Source organism: Carassius gibelio, chromosome A1 (genome assembly GCF_023724105.1).
Source record: "Carassius gibelio isolate Cgi1373 ecotype wild population from Czech Republic chromosome A1, carGib1.2-hapl.c, whole genome shotgun sequence".
In the NCBI taxonomy this organism is placed as follows: domain Eukaryota; kingdom Metazoa; phylum Chordata; class Actinopteri; order Cypriniformes; family Cyprinidae; genus Carassius; species Carassius gibelio.
In genome coordinates, this window is record NC_068371.1 from 11,038,796 (window position 1) to 11,056,119 (window position 17,324).

At 36.5% G+C, this 17,324-nt stretch overlaps 1 protein-coding gene across 1 annotated transcript in view; it reads left to right on the forward strand.

The window, feature by feature from the left end:
- The window catches only part of LOC127992420 (uncharacterized), a 431,446-nt gene extending 417,250 nt beyond the window's left edge, over positions 1-14,196 (forward strand). Inside the window, exon 2 of the mRNA XM_052591656.1 lies at positions 13,871-14,196. The gene's annotated coding sequence lies outside the window, so the exon portion shown is untranslated. The remainder of the gene's footprint in view (positions 1-13,870) is intronic.
- The last annotated feature ends 3,128 nt before the right edge of the window (positions 14,197-17,324 follow it).

A 17,324-nucleotide genomic window follows, 5' to 3' on the forward strand; every position in this document is an offset into this window, starting at 1 on the left:
TTAATAAAAGGTCAGGAGAGTAGGAAAACCAGTAATATAATTAATTTGAATGGATTCAGTTAAGACAGTTTTGTCACAGGAATTTAATATTTTGTATTTAAGATTTGTTACTTATGATTTTAAACAGGAAATCTAGTGTTTGAAAATTTAATGTACGGGTAAACAGGGACCATGCTTATGTATTTTTTTGCTGAGCCGCTAGGAAAAAAAATGTGTCTGTCCCTTCAAAAAAAAAAAAAAAAAAACCTACCTGCATGGTGGAAGCAGTCTACAATGATTCAGAATCCCTAACACTAGTATTCTAGTCTTTATTGAGTGATTCCAGTGACAAAAATGCATAGTGCACAGACATTTGATGATTTGTGATGTTTAGATCTTTAGTTATGAAATGTTTTTAAAATATTTAGTTCAGAGAGAAATTATGCAAAGTACACAGAGATCTTCAGACCCCCTTCACTTTGCGTAAACTGTGTAGAGGATTTAGTAGTAACTCTCTTAAACTTTAGCATTTAGATAAGCCAAAAACATTGTTAAGTTACTTATTATTGATTTTTCATCCGCTTTTAAAACCATTCAGCCAAACATTTTAGTTGAGCAACTCATTGATTAATTTAGATTGGATTTTAATCTTGTAGGATGGATTTTAGATTTTCTTGTGCAGAGAAATCTTTTCCGAATGGCTGGTGTCATCTAATGGGTCACCTCAAGGATGGAAGCAGCCACATCTGGCTGTAGTTGTTCTGCATGAAATGCTACGGATTTGTGGTTGTTGTATCTGCTATTTTAGTTGTCTTATGTTATTGTGTATTCTGTGGTGTATGTATGGTTGTACTGCTGCCTATCTTGGCCAGGACACTCTTGAAAAAGAGATTTATAAAAAAATAAAAAAGATGAACTGAACTGAACTTATTCATATACTTATTGATTAGCTACATATTCAGTAGATACATGTTAATTAGATAGTAGTTCTTATTCCAAATGTAAGATTTTTTATAATAATTTGACTGAACTCTACAGGCTAAAAAAGCAGGTGTGACATTTATTAGTAACGATTATGTATAGTGACACGATCATCAGCTGGAGTGTTCATGAACTCCAGTAGAGGGCACTCCTCTCAGGACTCTTGCATTTGGTGTCCATTTCCCATAATCCCGTGCTTAGGGCTAATCAGCGCCAGGTGTTCCCCATTACGACTCCCCTATATATACTGTGTTTGGACTGTCAATGATTGCAAAGTCTTGTTTATCCCCGTCTAGCATTTCTGAGCATTTGCTTCTTGATTTGTAATACATTATCTTGGACTGTCCCTCTTCTATTGATTCTCTGCTTTGATTGTGACCTGTTACTTGCCTGCCCTGATCCAAGCCTGGTAACAAACCTCGATTCAGATTATCTGTGATATCCTTGACGCTGTTGATAGACCTCTGCATGGTTGTATGTATACTAATAAACATTTAGAAAGGATCCGAATGCCCCTGACTCCATGTTACAACTAGTATCTAATGAATACTTACAAGTATGATTTAAAAAAGCAACAAGTCACAATTGGAACACAATCAGAACTGAATAGTTGATATCGGAATGACCGATCCTCATAATAGTATACTACTAATAATAAAATGGTATAATAATAATTACTAGTAGTCATTAGTGAAATATTAGTGTCTAATAAATAAGAATTAGTATCTAATAAATAAATAGTAGACTATCTTTAAAAAGTTGCCAGAACCTAAAGAATAAGCACTAGTCGCTAATGAATAAGTAATGGGATAGCTTATACTAGTAGCTAAAAAATAAGTTCTAGAAGCATGAAAATAGACACTTGAACATTTTAAAGGGGGGGTGAAATGCTATTTCATGCATACTGAGTTTTTTACACTCTTAAAGAGTTGGATTCCCATGCTAAACATGGACAAAGTTTCAAAAATTAAGTTGTACGTTTGAAGGAGTATTTCTGTTCCAAAAGTACCTCTTCCGGTTTGTCACAAGTTTCGGAAAGTTTTTTTCGAGTATGGCTCTGTGTGACGTTAGATGGAGCGGAATTTCCTTATATGGGTCCTGAGGGCACGTCTGCCAGAAGAGCGCGCGCTCCCGTATAGTAGAGCACTGAGAGCACAACAGACATTCACTGATCAGAGCGAGAGCGTCGCGAAATGTCACAAAAGGAGTGTGTTTTTGGTTGCCAGGGCAAGACAACCCTGCACAGATTACCAAAGAAAAAACAGCATTAAGGGACCAGTGGATGGAGTTTATTTTTACAGAGCATCAACAGAGTTGTGCAAGTGTTTGTGTTTGTTCCCTGCATTTCGAAAATGCTTGTTTTACAAACAAGGCCCAGTTTGACGATGGATTTGCATATCGTTTATTTCTTAAGGATGATGCAATCCCAACGAAAAAGGGTCACGATCGTGTGTTGGAACCGCAGGCGGTGAGTAAAACTGCTTAAAATATCTCTGCCTCCTTGTTAGTGCGTCCGCCTCCCATCGGAGACCTGGGTTCGAGCCCCGCTCGGAGCGAGTCATTGCTGCTGCTGCTCTTGTTCAGTTTCAGCCTCGGGATCTGATTCTGGATCATAAATATACGCTGAATCTGACTGTTAGCCATGGTTTGTTTTGGATGATGGTTTTTCCCTTACGGTAAAGTCACAGCTTCCAGACGCTCTCAACGCAAAAGCCTACTGGCGCTCGTGATTCTTTAGCTCCGCCCACACGTCACGCCTCCAGTCGGTCGTGTTTTTCCGGGAAAAATTGGTACAGACTATCTTCCTCTTATGAATAAAATAAAACTAAAGACTTTTTGGTAGGGGTGCTCCGATCACGATCGGCCGATCGTTAATGCGCATCTCATCAGTAAAGCCGGTTCTCTATAATCAGCGGTTAATTCCATCAGGTGCATGATTTCACATAGAGCAGCTGTTACTACACAGAGCCGTTGTTAACTGAGAAAATGCACCAAAAAACACTGAAAATGAAGTGGATTTGCGCATCTTCTCTATTAACAACAGCTCTCTGTAGTAACAGCTGCTCTATGTGAAATCACGCACCTGATGGAATTAACCGCTGATTAGAGAACCAGGTTTACTGACGAGATACGCATTAACGATCGGCCGATCGTGATCGGAGCACCCCTACTTTTTGAGTTATGAAGGATGCAGTACTACTCTATAGGTACTCAAGATTAGCAGGATATTGAGTGAAAACAAGCATTTCACCCCCCCCTCTTTAAAGATTACATGTTAACCCGGCTTGCCATTTTGCTGTGAATTTCCATTGTATGTAAAATATAGAATTTGGGGACACAATAATTAAAATTATTATACTTTTTGGAACATAAATGTAAGACAAAGAAATGTAAGACATATTTATAAGACATTTGAATGCGACTCATTGGACAATTCTGTAGATGCGCCAAGCACCTCCTGGAGGAATAAATAGGTGTTAATAGTTGAAAAAAATGATTAATTGAATTTACTAATTTTTTAGTAATGTTAAGTGGTTGCAATCAATTTATTTTAGCTATATTTAAACAAACTAATTTAGTTGATTCAATTTCAGCAAAATTTGTTTATTTAAATGTAAAGTATATTGATTGCAACCACTTACTATACAAAAATTTTGTAAATTCAATTAATCATTTTTTTTCAGTGTACGTTTATTATTATTACTATTATTATTGATTTATTTTAAGAGACAGACTAAACAGCAACATTTATTGTGTAAAACAGTTGCTAGTAGCCATTGTTTTTCCATACAATGGAAGTCAGTGGTTATAACATATGTTTGGTTACAAACATTCTTCAGAATATCTTGTTTGTGTTGAACAGAAATATGAAATTCCTACAAATTTGAGACTATTTGAGGACAAGTAAACTATGTCATTTTTGACTGAACTATTACTTTAAATATGCTAACTCTTTTTGCTGCAAACTGGAATTTCACCAGCAGAGAGCAATATTATACAGACAATGTTTGTCATGAACGTGCCCTGTACACACTGCCTACACTACCCGCTACTACCTAATATTTTTGTGCAACAGTATAAATAAAATGCATTCTCATTTAGCAATCTGATAAAATGAGTAAACCAGACAAATGCTGTCATTACTTCAGGTCCACACATCACAATGGAAATGGAAGGTCACGTTGTTGCATTGCACAGTAGTATATGTGCAGTGTGCTCTGTTGTAAGCCATCCAGATATTCCATATATACAGAAGAAAATTACATATTGTGCAAAATATACTGTAGAATACTACAGCAATAGTAAGTGTAGAATATAGCAGTGTGGTTTTGCAAACTCAGGCCCTTTCTTTGTTTTGCATTGTGCTGAGGGTAATGTCATTTTTTTACTTACTCCATGCTTTTGCACACTTAACACATGAAGAAAGAAAAACCCTGCTAGTCTATTTATGTAACTTCTTGTCATTTTGTCTGTGTATATTTAATTCAATTCATTTGATTCAGTAATTCAGTTTATTTGTATAGTGCTTTTTACGATACAAATCATTGCAAAGCAACTTAAAAGAAAATTACGTTTCTACAATATTTAGTAGTAGCTTATAAGTGGTGATCAGTTTATGTGCAAGTGACAGGAATTTTCAGAAAAATGTATACAAGACATAGTCAACCAAACGATAAATACCATTAACAGCAATTATAATGTGATTGCATAGTAAGTAACAATATTTGTTAGTTATGTATGTTGTTTCAGGGTTAGCATCATCTGAGGTCCTCTGAGGGGTTGGCATCATATCTTCTCAGGTGTTCTGGGTCCAAACTGGAGCTTGTGTAAATCCAAGTTTCAAAACAGAGAAACAAATAGAGACATCATTAGCATAGCTGCTGTTCCAACAAAGTAAAATCAAATAGTTTAACCCAAGCTAAAGAATAAGAATGTGCATTTGATCAGATACAACTGCAGTCACAAATTATGAGATGCATTTTTCGAATGCTTGGTGAAAGAGATATGTTTTTAATCTAGATTTAAACAGAGAGAGTGTGTCTGAACCCTGAACATTATCAGGAAGGCTATTCCAGAGTTTTTGAGCTCTACCTCCTTAAGTGGACTTTGCTATCCTAGAAACTACCAAAAGTCCAGTATATTTTTTGGCCTTAGGGTGCGTGATGGGTTGTAGCTTGGTATAAGGCTAGTTAGGTACGCAGGAGCTAAACCATTTAGGGCCTTATAGGTAAGTAATGATAATTTGAAACTGATACGGAACTTAATAGGTAGCCAGTGCAGAGACTTGTAAAATTGGGGTAATATGATCATATTTTCTTGACCTGGTAAGGACTCTAGCTGCTGCATTTTGGACTACCTGTAGCTTGTTTATTGAAGAAGCAGGACAACCACCAAGAAGTGTGTTACAATAGTCCAGTCTAGAGGTCATGAATGCATGAACTAGCTTTTCTGCATCAGAAACAGGTAACATTTCGTAGCTTGGCAATGTTACTAAGATGGATGAATGCTGTTTTTATAACATGGGAAATATGGTTTTCTAAAGACAAGTTGCTGTCTAATATAACACCCAGAGTCTTGACTGAAGAGGAAGTAACAGTACATCCGTCTAGTTGCAAATTGTAGTCTAGACTCTGTATTTAATTTTTTTTTGGTCCAATAAGTAAAGTCTGTCTTATCCTAATTTAATAGAAGAAAATTATTGGTCATCAGAGATTACAAAAAGTAATGAGTAAATGATGACAGAATGGTCATTTTTGGTTGGGTGAACTATACATTTAATTAATTTTCTTAATTTTCTTATTATTACTATGGAAATATTAAATAATTTCTTTAATGAAATGAAACTCTAAATAATAAACTAAAACTGTCAGTAGGTGGTGGTAAATGTCTTAATGATTAAGTCATTGAGCCATTTATTCATTTGTTTGAATCATTTAGGAGCAAGTGGCGGTTCTAGGATCTTTCTGTAACAGGGGCCAATAAGGGGCCACATGTTACATTCAGGGGCCAAGTACAGGGTACATTCAAGCACATAAAATACTTTTTTCAGTACGGTGCAAATACATTTCGGCAGTCATTCCTTTTTCAAACGCTCAAATAAAAAAATATGAGTCAGTAAAGTTATTAATGATTTTTTTTTTTTTTAATTTATTTATACTGTGCATAAAGGACACAATGCAACACACACACACACACACACGCACACACACACACACACACACACACACACACACACACACACACACACACACACACACACACATTTAGTCTTCACATTTTGAATATTGGACTTGTGCGGCGAGTGAATTGGACTGTTTTCATTGTTTCAACTGTTTGAGAGGCTTCTGGGTTTGGTGGGCCTGCCACTCCTATCTTAGTACATCTTGGGATTGTGGAATCATGCCTCCCAAAGGTAGTAAACAACCATCAGAGGATGATATTGTAACTATGGGTGTGTTGACCCACATGATGGATCAGCAGAGAGAATTTTATAAGGAAATGTTAAAACAACAACAGGACAACTTCAAGAGTTTCATTCAAATCATTATGGATGGAAATGCAAAAAGGTTGGATGGTGTGATTAGAGATGTACAAGAACTAAAAACTAGTCTACAGTTCACACAAGGCATCATGGATGAGATGAAAGCTAAGAAGAATGACATTGATATAAAAATTCGATCATTTGAGAGCAGCATTTTAAAATCAAAGCAGGAATTGGAGGATCTGTTTGAGAAGCTGGATCACATTGAAAATCAGTTAAGGAGATCTAATCTACTAATTGATGGGATCGCGGAGGAAAAAGGCGAAACAATTAGTGGATTAGAAATGAAGATTCAACAAATGCTGTCTAATAACTTGGGTCTGGATAGTTCTACAATTGAGATGGAAAGGGTCCACCGGATTGGCCAATTCCATGAGGGAAGAAAGCCAAGAAAAATTGTTGTGAAGCTTCTTAGATTGAAAGACCGACAGCGCATCCTTTCCTCCACCAAGAAATTAAAGGGTACAAACATTTATATCAATGAAGACTTTTCTGATTTGGTGCAGCAAAGGAGACGTGAACTGCTGCCAAAACTGAAAGAGGCAAGAGAGAAAGGTGAAAGAGCCAGCTTAAGGTACGATAAGCTTATAATTTGGCCGGCAAATGGACAAAAGCAAGCATCTGACTAACTGCTCATGACCTTTATTTAGATTCTTATCCTGATGGTTTTGTTTTGATGTTTTAATCTTATTAATATGTCAAATTTACTTTCAAACTTGCCTAAGAAAGGTTTAGTTTTAGCTCATTTGAACATTTGTAGTCTCAGAAATAAGGTTCATGAAATTATAAACATCTGTTCCAATGGGATTCATGTATTGGCCTTATCAGAAACACACTTAGACCGCAGTTTTAATAATTCACAGCTAGCTGTTGAGGGGTACAGACTATTTAGAAAAGATAGAAATCAAAATGGTGGGGGTGTTGCATTCTATATTAGAGAAAATATTGCAGTCACTCCAAGGGAAGATTTGATGGGCAGCGATATTGAAATGATATGGTTACAGTTAAATATTCAGTTTAACAAACCCATTTTAGTGGGCTGCTGTTACCGACCTCCCAGTTCAAATATAGATTACTTGGAAAAGATATGTGATAACATTGAGAAGGCATCTGCTCAAACCAAAGATATCTTTCTTTTGGGGGATTTCAACATTGATTGGTTTTCAAAGAAGTGTTATTTACGTAGAAAGATGATTACTATAACTAATGCTTCTAACCTTAAGCAGATTGTTACACAACCCACAATAATTTCTTTGAATGGTAAATTTAAATCAGCATGCATTGACCACATTTTTACCAATGTGTATGAGTTGTGTTCACATGTCATCTCAGTTGGAGTAGGATGCAGTGATCATAATTTAATCATCACAACAAAGAAAACTAAATTACCTAAATTTGGTGCAAGGATTGTCTATCGTAGGTCTTATAAAACATTCGATCCTAATGCGTTTGTGGAAGATGTTGAGAGGTCCAGTTGGTCGGCGGTTTGTGACGAGGAGGATGTTAATGCTTCTTTATGTATTTTTATGGATAGGTTTGTGAAAATAGTTGACAAACATGCACCAATTAGAAAAAGGTAGATAAAAAGCAATAATGCTCCTTGGTTAGATGCAGAGCTAAAATCTATATTGAGGGAAAGGGATAATGCCAAAGCTGAAACTCTAAAATCTAAAAGTGATATGGATGAAAGGTATTATTGTAAGTTGAGAAATAAAGTGACAAAATTAAATAGATTAAAAAAGAAAATATATTTTAGCCAAAAGATTAGTAACTCATCAAATAATAGTAAGCAATTGTGGAAAGTTATAAATGAAATAATATGTATTTGGAAACAGCAGCAGAAATAATCACTAAACCTTTAGATATAGCAAATAATTTGAATGAATTTTTTATAAAGAAAACTGCAAATTTAAGATCTAGTATGTTATCATACCCTAAGGATTCACCTTGTAGTAATGTGAAGAACATTATGAGGAATAAATCTTGTTCAATGACATTTGGTACAGTTAAAGAGGAAATTGTTGAAAAGATGTTGCTCTCTCTACCGGAGGAAAAAACTGCAGGTATAGATCACTTGGATGGCAAAATATTTAAAACTGTTGCTAATATCTTATGCAAGCCTATCAGTCACATTTTTAATAGATCTGTGATAAGTGGGGTGTTTCCGGAAATTTGGAAGCAGTCTAAAATTATACCTTTAGTGAAAGATGATAGATTAGGTCTCACTGAATCAAATTGTAGACCAATTAACATTTTACCTATATTGAGCAAAATATTTGAAAAGTTACTTTTTAATCAAATGATGCAGTACTTTGTATCAAATAATTTGCTCTCCAATTCACAGCATGCTTATAAGCCAGGACACTCCACTAACACTGCATTGGTACAAATGGTAGACCAGTGGCTAACTTTTATGGATGACAAAAAGCTTGTGGGTGCTGTGCTGCTGGATTTCACAGCAGCTTTTGATGTTATTGACCATGACATTTTACTGTCTAAGCTTAAGTGCTATGGGTTTTCACATCAGTCTGTGTCCTTGATATGCAGTTATCTCTCTGGGAGCTTTTCTGATTGTAAACAGTTGTCATGTGGTATTCCTCAGGGCAGCTGTTTGGGTCCATTGTTGTTTTCTGTGTTTGTCAATGATTTGCCACATGCTGTTTCAAGAGCAGATGTTGTACTGTATGCAGATGATGCTACAATGTTTTATGCATCACCTACAATAACTGATATAAGTTGTACCTTGCAGAATGAACTTAATGCCATTACAAATTGGGTGAAACTTAATAAACTAGCTCTCAATATATCTAAAACTAAATGTATAGTCTTTGGTACTAAACGTATGCTTGGCAAGCCTTGCAACTTAAATCTAATTATTGATACATCTGTGGTAGAGCAGGTGAGTCAGACTAAACTCTTGGGTGTGAAGCTGGATAGTCAGCTCTCTTGGGCTGATCAGATTGACCACATTGTGTCTAAAATGGCCAAAGGCATTGCTTTTTCCCGGAGATGTTCAGTATATTGTCCACCATTAGTTATGAAAACAGTTGTCCAATCCTTAGTTCTGTCACATCTAAGGGAACTGCCCAGTAATTTGGTCCAGTGCTGCACAGGGACATCTGAAAAAATTACAAATTATTCAGAACAGAGCCGCAAGAGTAGCCCTTGGTTGCTCTTTTCGCTCCAGTGTGGATAAAATGCATACCTGTTTGGGCTGGCTAAAGGTGGAGGACAAACTTAATATAAGTCTTCTCTGTTATATGCACAATGCTCTATTTAAAAGCAATCCAAAATCTTTTGTAGATAAATTGGTTTTTAGTGGGAATTGTCACGCACATGTTACGCGTCAGGTGAGCTCAGGTCTGTTAGTGGTTCCATCCGCAAGGTCCAATTGTATGACAAGAACAGTTTTAGTTAGATCGTCATCTGCTTGGAATAAATTGGACTTAAGAACAAGGCATATATCCAACATATGTAATTTTAAGAAGACTCTAAAACAGATTATTATTAATAGCATTACACCAGTTAATTTGTGACTGTTATATAGGTACTGACATTTTCAAATGTTGTATGTGTGTGAATGTGTATATGTGGATAAATGTATACATGTGGTTATGTTATATGTAAGTTATATGTATGTTATATTTGTGTATTTTTAATTGTACATACGTTTCAGCACATTTATGGGCCCCAGGAAGACTAGCAACCACATTGTGGAAGCTAATGGGGACCCAAATAAATAAACAAATAAACAAATAAACACACACACACACACACACAAATTTCATTTTGAATGTTCCTACTGGTGTATTTTGCATTGCCATGTGCATTCATGCTTTTCTCAATGAATGAATCGTGCTGTGCAATTGCATTCCAAGATGGCTAAGAAATTGCAAGCAAACACAGCACTTCTGTGATGTTCTGATTTGCAATGATCTCTAAAGCCACCATTTCTGCACAGTGGTTTTTTCCAATTAATATCCCTGATCCTGACATGAATATAGACATTGGGGAATTTGGGAGCGAAAAGTGGCGACAAGGGTAACAAAAAACAGAGTCTCTAGAGACAGAATACTCCAGCCACGTAAAGAATGTACCGCCTTATATTGTTTCCATGGCGACGCGTCGTGCTTGTCATGTGACACAACACAGCCAAAATAGACCTGAATGACACATGGATCACTTTTATTTCGTTTTTCCTGTTTTATTCAAAACATTTGCAAACATACTCACTATATTATGAAATATCTGATATTCCGATTCTGAAATATGTGCAAGTAAATGTATTTGGTAGCTTAAACACTTTTATATCGACCGTGTTAGTTGATCTATACCAGGTGATGGGCGCCGCCATGTTTTCAGAGCGGTCGTGCTTCACGCCGGGGTTAACGACACCACGCTGCGGCAGACGGAGACGCTGAAGAGGGACTTTAGCAGCCTGATCGAGACGGTTCGCAGCACGACGCCCGCGGCGACGATCATCGTGTCAGGACCACTGCCCACGTATCGACGAGGACACGAAAGGTTCAGTAGACTTTTTGCTTTAAATGAATGGTTGTTGTCATGGTGTAAAGAACAGAAACTGCTATTTGTTAATAACTGGAATCTTTTCTGGGAGCGTCCTAGACTGTTTCGCGCTGATGGATTACACCCCAGCAGAGTCGGAGCGGAGCTGCTCTCTGACAACATCTCCAGGACACTTCGCTCCATGCGACTAGTAAACAATTCTCAAATTACCATTATGATGAGTTTTGTTCCACCCGCTTAAATGATGAAAGTACTTGCGCTGTAAAACCTATTAAGACTGTGTCTGTTCCCCGAATAGTGAGGTCAAAATATAAATATAATGTAGGATCTAGAAAAAATCTTATCGTAATTAAACCAGAAAAATTTAAAGTAAATGAACAAAAACAATTTTTAAAGTTTGGGCTCATAAATATTAGATCACTCACACCAAAAGCAGTTATTGTAAATGAAATGATCACAGATAATAGTTTTGATTTAGTCTGCTTGACTGAAACCTGGCTAAAACCAAATGATTATTTTGGTCTAAATGAGTCTACTCCACCAAACTATTGTTATAAGCATGAGCCCCGTCAGACTGGTCGTGGCGGAGGTGTTGCAACAATATATAGTGATATTCTCAATGTTACCCAGAAAACAGGATACAGGTTTAACTCTTTTGAAATACTTCTGCTAAATGTTACTCTGCCGGACATGCAAAAGAAATCTAATGTATCTCTTGCTCTGGCTACTGTGTATAGACCACCAGGGCTGTATACAGAATTCCTAAAAGAATTTGCAGAGTTCCTCTCAGACCTTCTAGTTACAGTTGATAAGGCGCTAATCATGGGAGATTTTAATATTCACGTTGATAATGCAAATGATACATTACTCCTTTGGAGTCAAGCAAAATGTCACCGGACCCACTCATCGTTTTAATCATACACTAGATTTAATTATATCGCATGGAGTCGATCTTACTGCTATAGATATTGTACCTCAAAGTGATGATATTACAGACCATTTCCTTGTATCGTGCATGCTGCGTCTCACTGATATTAACTATATGTCGCAGTGATACCATCTGGGCAGAACTATTGTTCCAGTCACCAAAGAAAGATTCGCAAATAACCTGCCTGATCTATCTCAACTGCTATTTGTACCCAAAAATACACATGAATTAGACCAAATTACTGACAACATGGGCACTATTTTCTCTAATACATTAGAAGCTGTTGCTCCGATCAAATTGAAAAAGGTTAGAGAAAAACGTACTGTACCATGGTATAACAGTAATTCTCACTCTCTCAAGAAAGTAACTCGTAGTCTTGAACGCAAATGGAGAAAAACTAACTTAGAAGTTTTTAGAATTGCATGGAAAAACAGTATGTCCAGCTATAGACAGGCTCTAAAAACTGCTAGAGCAGAGCATATCTGCTCAATTGAGCACCTTCCTGCATAAAAATGATCTGTATGAAGAATTTCAGTCAGGTTTTAGGCCCCACCATAGCACAGAAACTGCACTTGTTAAAATTACAAATGACCTGCTTCTTGCGTCAGATCAAGGCTGCATCTCATTTCTAGTCTTACTTGATCTTAATGCTGCGTTCGACACCATAGATCATGACATACTCATAGATTTATTACAAAACTATACAGGTATTCAAGGGCAGGCTCTAAGATGGTTTAGATCCTACCTGTCCGATCGCTACCATTTTGTTTACTTAAATGGGGAGTTATCTCATTTATCATCAGTAAAATATGGAGTGCCACAAGGATCCGTCCTAGGTCCCCTTCTATTTTCAATATACATGTTGCCCCTTGGTAATATTATTCGAAAATACGGAATTAGCTTCCACTGTTATGCTGATGATACTCAGCTATATATCTTAACGAGACCAGATGAAACTTCCCAATTATCTAAGCTAACAGAGTGTGTTAAAAATGTAAAAGATTGGATGACAAATAATTTTCTCCAATTAAATTCGGATAAGACAGAGATACTAATTATTGGACCAAAAAACACTACACAGAATCTTGTAGATTACAATCTGCAGCTAGACGGATGTACTGTTACTTCCTCTACAGTCAGAAATTTGGGTGTTATATTAGACAGCAATTTGTCTTTTGAAAATCATATTTCCAATGTTACAAAAACTGCCTTCTTCCATCTTAGAAACATTGCCAAGCTACGAAACATGTTATCTGTTTCTGATGCAGAAAAGCTAGTTCATGCATTCATGACCTCTAGACTGGACTATTGTAATGCACTTCTAGGTGGTTCTCCTGCTTTGTCAATAAACAAGCTACAGGTAGTCCAAAATGCAGCAGCTAGAGTCCTTACGAGGTCAAGAAAATATGATCATATTACCCCAATTTTACAGTCTATGCACTGGCTACCTATTAAGTTCTGTATCAGTTACAAATTATCATTACTTACCTATAAGGCCCTAAATGGTTTAGCTCCTGGGTACCTAACTAGCCTTCTACCACGTTACAACCCATCACGCACCCTAAGGTCACAAAACGCTGGACTTTTGGTAGATCCTAGGATAGCAAAGTCCACTAAAGGAGGTAGAGCTTTCTCACATTTGGCTCCCAAACTCTGGAATAGCCTTCCTGATAATGTTCGGGGTTCAGACACACTCTCTCTGTTTAAATCTAGATTAAAAACACATCCCTTTCGCCAAGCATTCGAATAATGCATCTTTTATTTGTGAGTGTAGTTGCATCTGATCAAAGGTGCATTTTTATTCATTAGCTTGGGTTAAACTAATTTTACTTTGTTGGATCAGCAGCTATGCAAATTATGTCTCTATTTTGTTTCTATGTTTCCCCACGGGATTCACATCCCGTGGTAACTAGGATTTACACAAGCTCCAGTCTGGATCCAGAACACCTGAGAAGAGATGATGCTGACCCTCAGAGGACCTCAGATGATGCTAACCCTGAATCAACAAACAGAACTAACAATTATTGCTAAATGTGTGACTGAATCATATATTAACTTAATTAATAATATTGATAATTCATCGTCTAGCTGACTACGTCTTGTATTATTATTATTATTTTTATTTTTTCTAAAATCCTGTCAAATGTGCACAAACTACTAGCTACTACTAAATATTGTAGAAACATAATTTTCTGTAAAGTTGCTTTGTAACGATTTGTTTTGTAAAAAGCGCTATACAAATAAACTTGAATGTTAGTTTGCGCTGAATCTGAGCTGTGAGATTTACAACACGCACATTCATCCTCTCCTCCCGAAACATGTTGCAGTTGGTCTCTGGTATACTCAGAGAAGGGCAGAGTAAACTTTAGTTACCTACACAATCTGTATATGATATCAATAATAACATGAAGTCAGATTATATTTGTAAGGATCATTATTGCCATTTCCATAGACATCAGCGTGTATTTTACAAACTGTAAATGTATGGTTTTGCTTGTACTTATGTGTATTTAAATGTCTTAAACCTAAAATAAGCATTATATGCTTGAAAACACTTAATATTTGTGATTTGAGTCATGTGACCAGTGCTCAGCGCGTCTGATCTGGCTCAGCACCAGTGAAAGAGCGAAAGCGTCTTTAAATTCAGCAGTTGATGACGTGACACACTGAAAGTTCTAATCACACCTGTGTGATCGTACGTGCCAAAGGATAACAAGTTTATTGGTTTACTTTGACAGTCCTTCCACAATTTAGTTAACATACCTAAAATAAGTGAGAGCAGCAGCTAAATATCCCTGCATATTTTAATGGCAACCAACACGAGGATTTGTGCCTCCCAAAGAATTGTCTTCAAGTTGGATAGATAGATGGATTCTTTCTCCTGCCTACTGGCATAACGTCAGAGAATGTTCTGGTATCGCTCAAGCCAAAGCCATTCACAGTCAAAATTTCAAGCAAATATAATATGAAGCCAAGACCTCTGCTTCTTTTCCAAAGTTGCATCGACACATTACTGCCACGAGTGCCGCAAATTGTTTAGGGGTGGAATTGCATCTGTGGTCGTTGTGAAGAATTCTCCAGTTGCTCTTCTCGTCGACGATTGATGGAACGGGGGCCAATCAGATTTCAGCAGGGGCCAGGGCCTCTGTGGCCCCGCCTCTAGAACTGCCCCTGTTTAGGGTTCTTTATGAAAGGTTCATTGAATCATTTGTTCGACTTGAAGTGGATCATCACAATCAGACCGATCTGTGTGTGACATCAAAGAACAGCAAGAGCTTAGAGGGCAGACGACTCCTTGTGCTTTTGATTCGCTCTCGCGGTACTTTAATGTCTTACACCTATCGGTCTGTGCAGCGCCCAGGGTTCACCCAATTCATTCAAAACGTGGATTAAGAAATGAAATGCCGCTGTGGGTTGCTCTGAGATGAACAGTTTTGATTTTGTCTTTATATTTTGGTTGGCAAAATCAAGCAAAACAGACAACATTGTGTCTAAAAGAAACACAATATTAATATTTTGTTAATGAACTGTTGTAAACGATGAATATCACATTTGCACTCGTGTGATATTGCACTTAGCCTACAGCTCGTGTGATATTTCTTAACTATGTGATGTAAATGAGACAAAATTTAAAACAGGCATTTTGACCCATATCTTGTATTTGAGGGATATTCTCTCTAGGCTTCATCATGCAGTAAGTTGTTGCTCTGCCTCATATTAGTCATCAGTCGACTGTATGAAATGGCAGATGATCCACATAGGTCTGGGGCGAGGCAAGTGTTAAACGTGTTAATTATTTTTCTCCATAATTAATTAATTTAATTAACGCGTTACATTACCAACCCTAGTTCAAATACCTTTTGGGTCCACTGTATATACAATGATGTAGGTTTTTGTCACAACCCTTACTTTTCACCTTCTTTTAAATTAAAGAAAAATATTTATCTATCAAATTGAAAATCATGGCTGGTTTGGTGGTTGCAATTGGACTTTTGTGTGTAATTATACTTGGAACACTGTTTTCTTTTGATGCAGTTCTTTCGCAGTTAGTTGGTTAAAGCCCATTAGCTTCTTATTTCTTTTCAAGGGGTCCCATCTGTAGCAATGGTCCCAGCAACTTTTAAAAGGGCTGATGCAGAACTCTTCGGCGATTCGGAGCATGGTAACAATTCAGTTTTTCAGTGTTTCACTGTAAAAGATGTGGAAATGCACTGGTGTATGTGTCTGAGTATGCTTTTATGATTTGGAGGAAAAAAAATCCAACTTCAATCCAAATGATTTCTGAATGATGAGTGCTAAACCACCTTTCAATAAGGTGATAAGAGACTTCTTTCAAAAACCTTCATAAATCCCAAATGTTTGAATGATAGTGTATATCCTAAGTTGGTTATATAAACCTTTTGTTTGTCCTCTGAATAATGCATTTGATATCGTCACTGTTCCAAGCTTTGTTATATTTCACATTAGAGATCATGGAGCAGTCAGACTAATACACAGCCACTTGCATTAAAATCCAATTTTATATTTTGGTGATTGAGTTTTATGGTCCATGTCTGCATTTGAAATGGACTGCATCCATGCACGGGGCTCATGGGAACAGGAAGACAAACAGACGTAATTAAAATGGCCATAAAAGCAATAGGAAGCTTTATTAATATGAAGTAGGACATAGATGATAATGGTTTGTTTGTAGCCGGCTGATATTGTGTCATTTTTGTGTGTTTTACTAATGCCTCCAGTTTTTATGGTGTGGCATTTTGCTGCCCTCCAAATGCCCAGAAAGAGATGCTGACGATGGCAAAGAGGGAATGCTCAAGTGGAAAGCATAATTATATGCTTTAGCATAATTATATGCTTTATTATAGGCAGTTATGATAACTTACTAAATGGTATTGTCAAATTAAAACGTGTTTGTCTTCAAAAGAAAATTCAGATGATTTCAGGTCATAAAATGTTTGTACTCAAAGTAAATGATTCAAAATGAATTAAACTGACATTGCATTTAATAAAATAACAAATTAAATTGAAGTAAATCCATAAGGTGAGCAAATTTTAATGACATAACTATAGAGTAAGAAGTACCTGCAAACATTGCACAAAATAAAAATAAAAACCTTTTCAGATAAAATCTAGGAGTCAAACGTTCTTGAGATATTACCTATAAGATCATATATTTTGAATGTGTATTTTTATATGTATGTGCATTAGATTTCACTAAATATTAGTATTTTTTATCTTGCATATCTATAATATATACAATATTATTAAAAGGGTGTTATATTGTTTTTCAATAACTCATGTTTAACATGTTTTTTTTTCTTCCATTGGACTTTTTTTTAAGCATAACGACTTCATTATTGTTTTTTT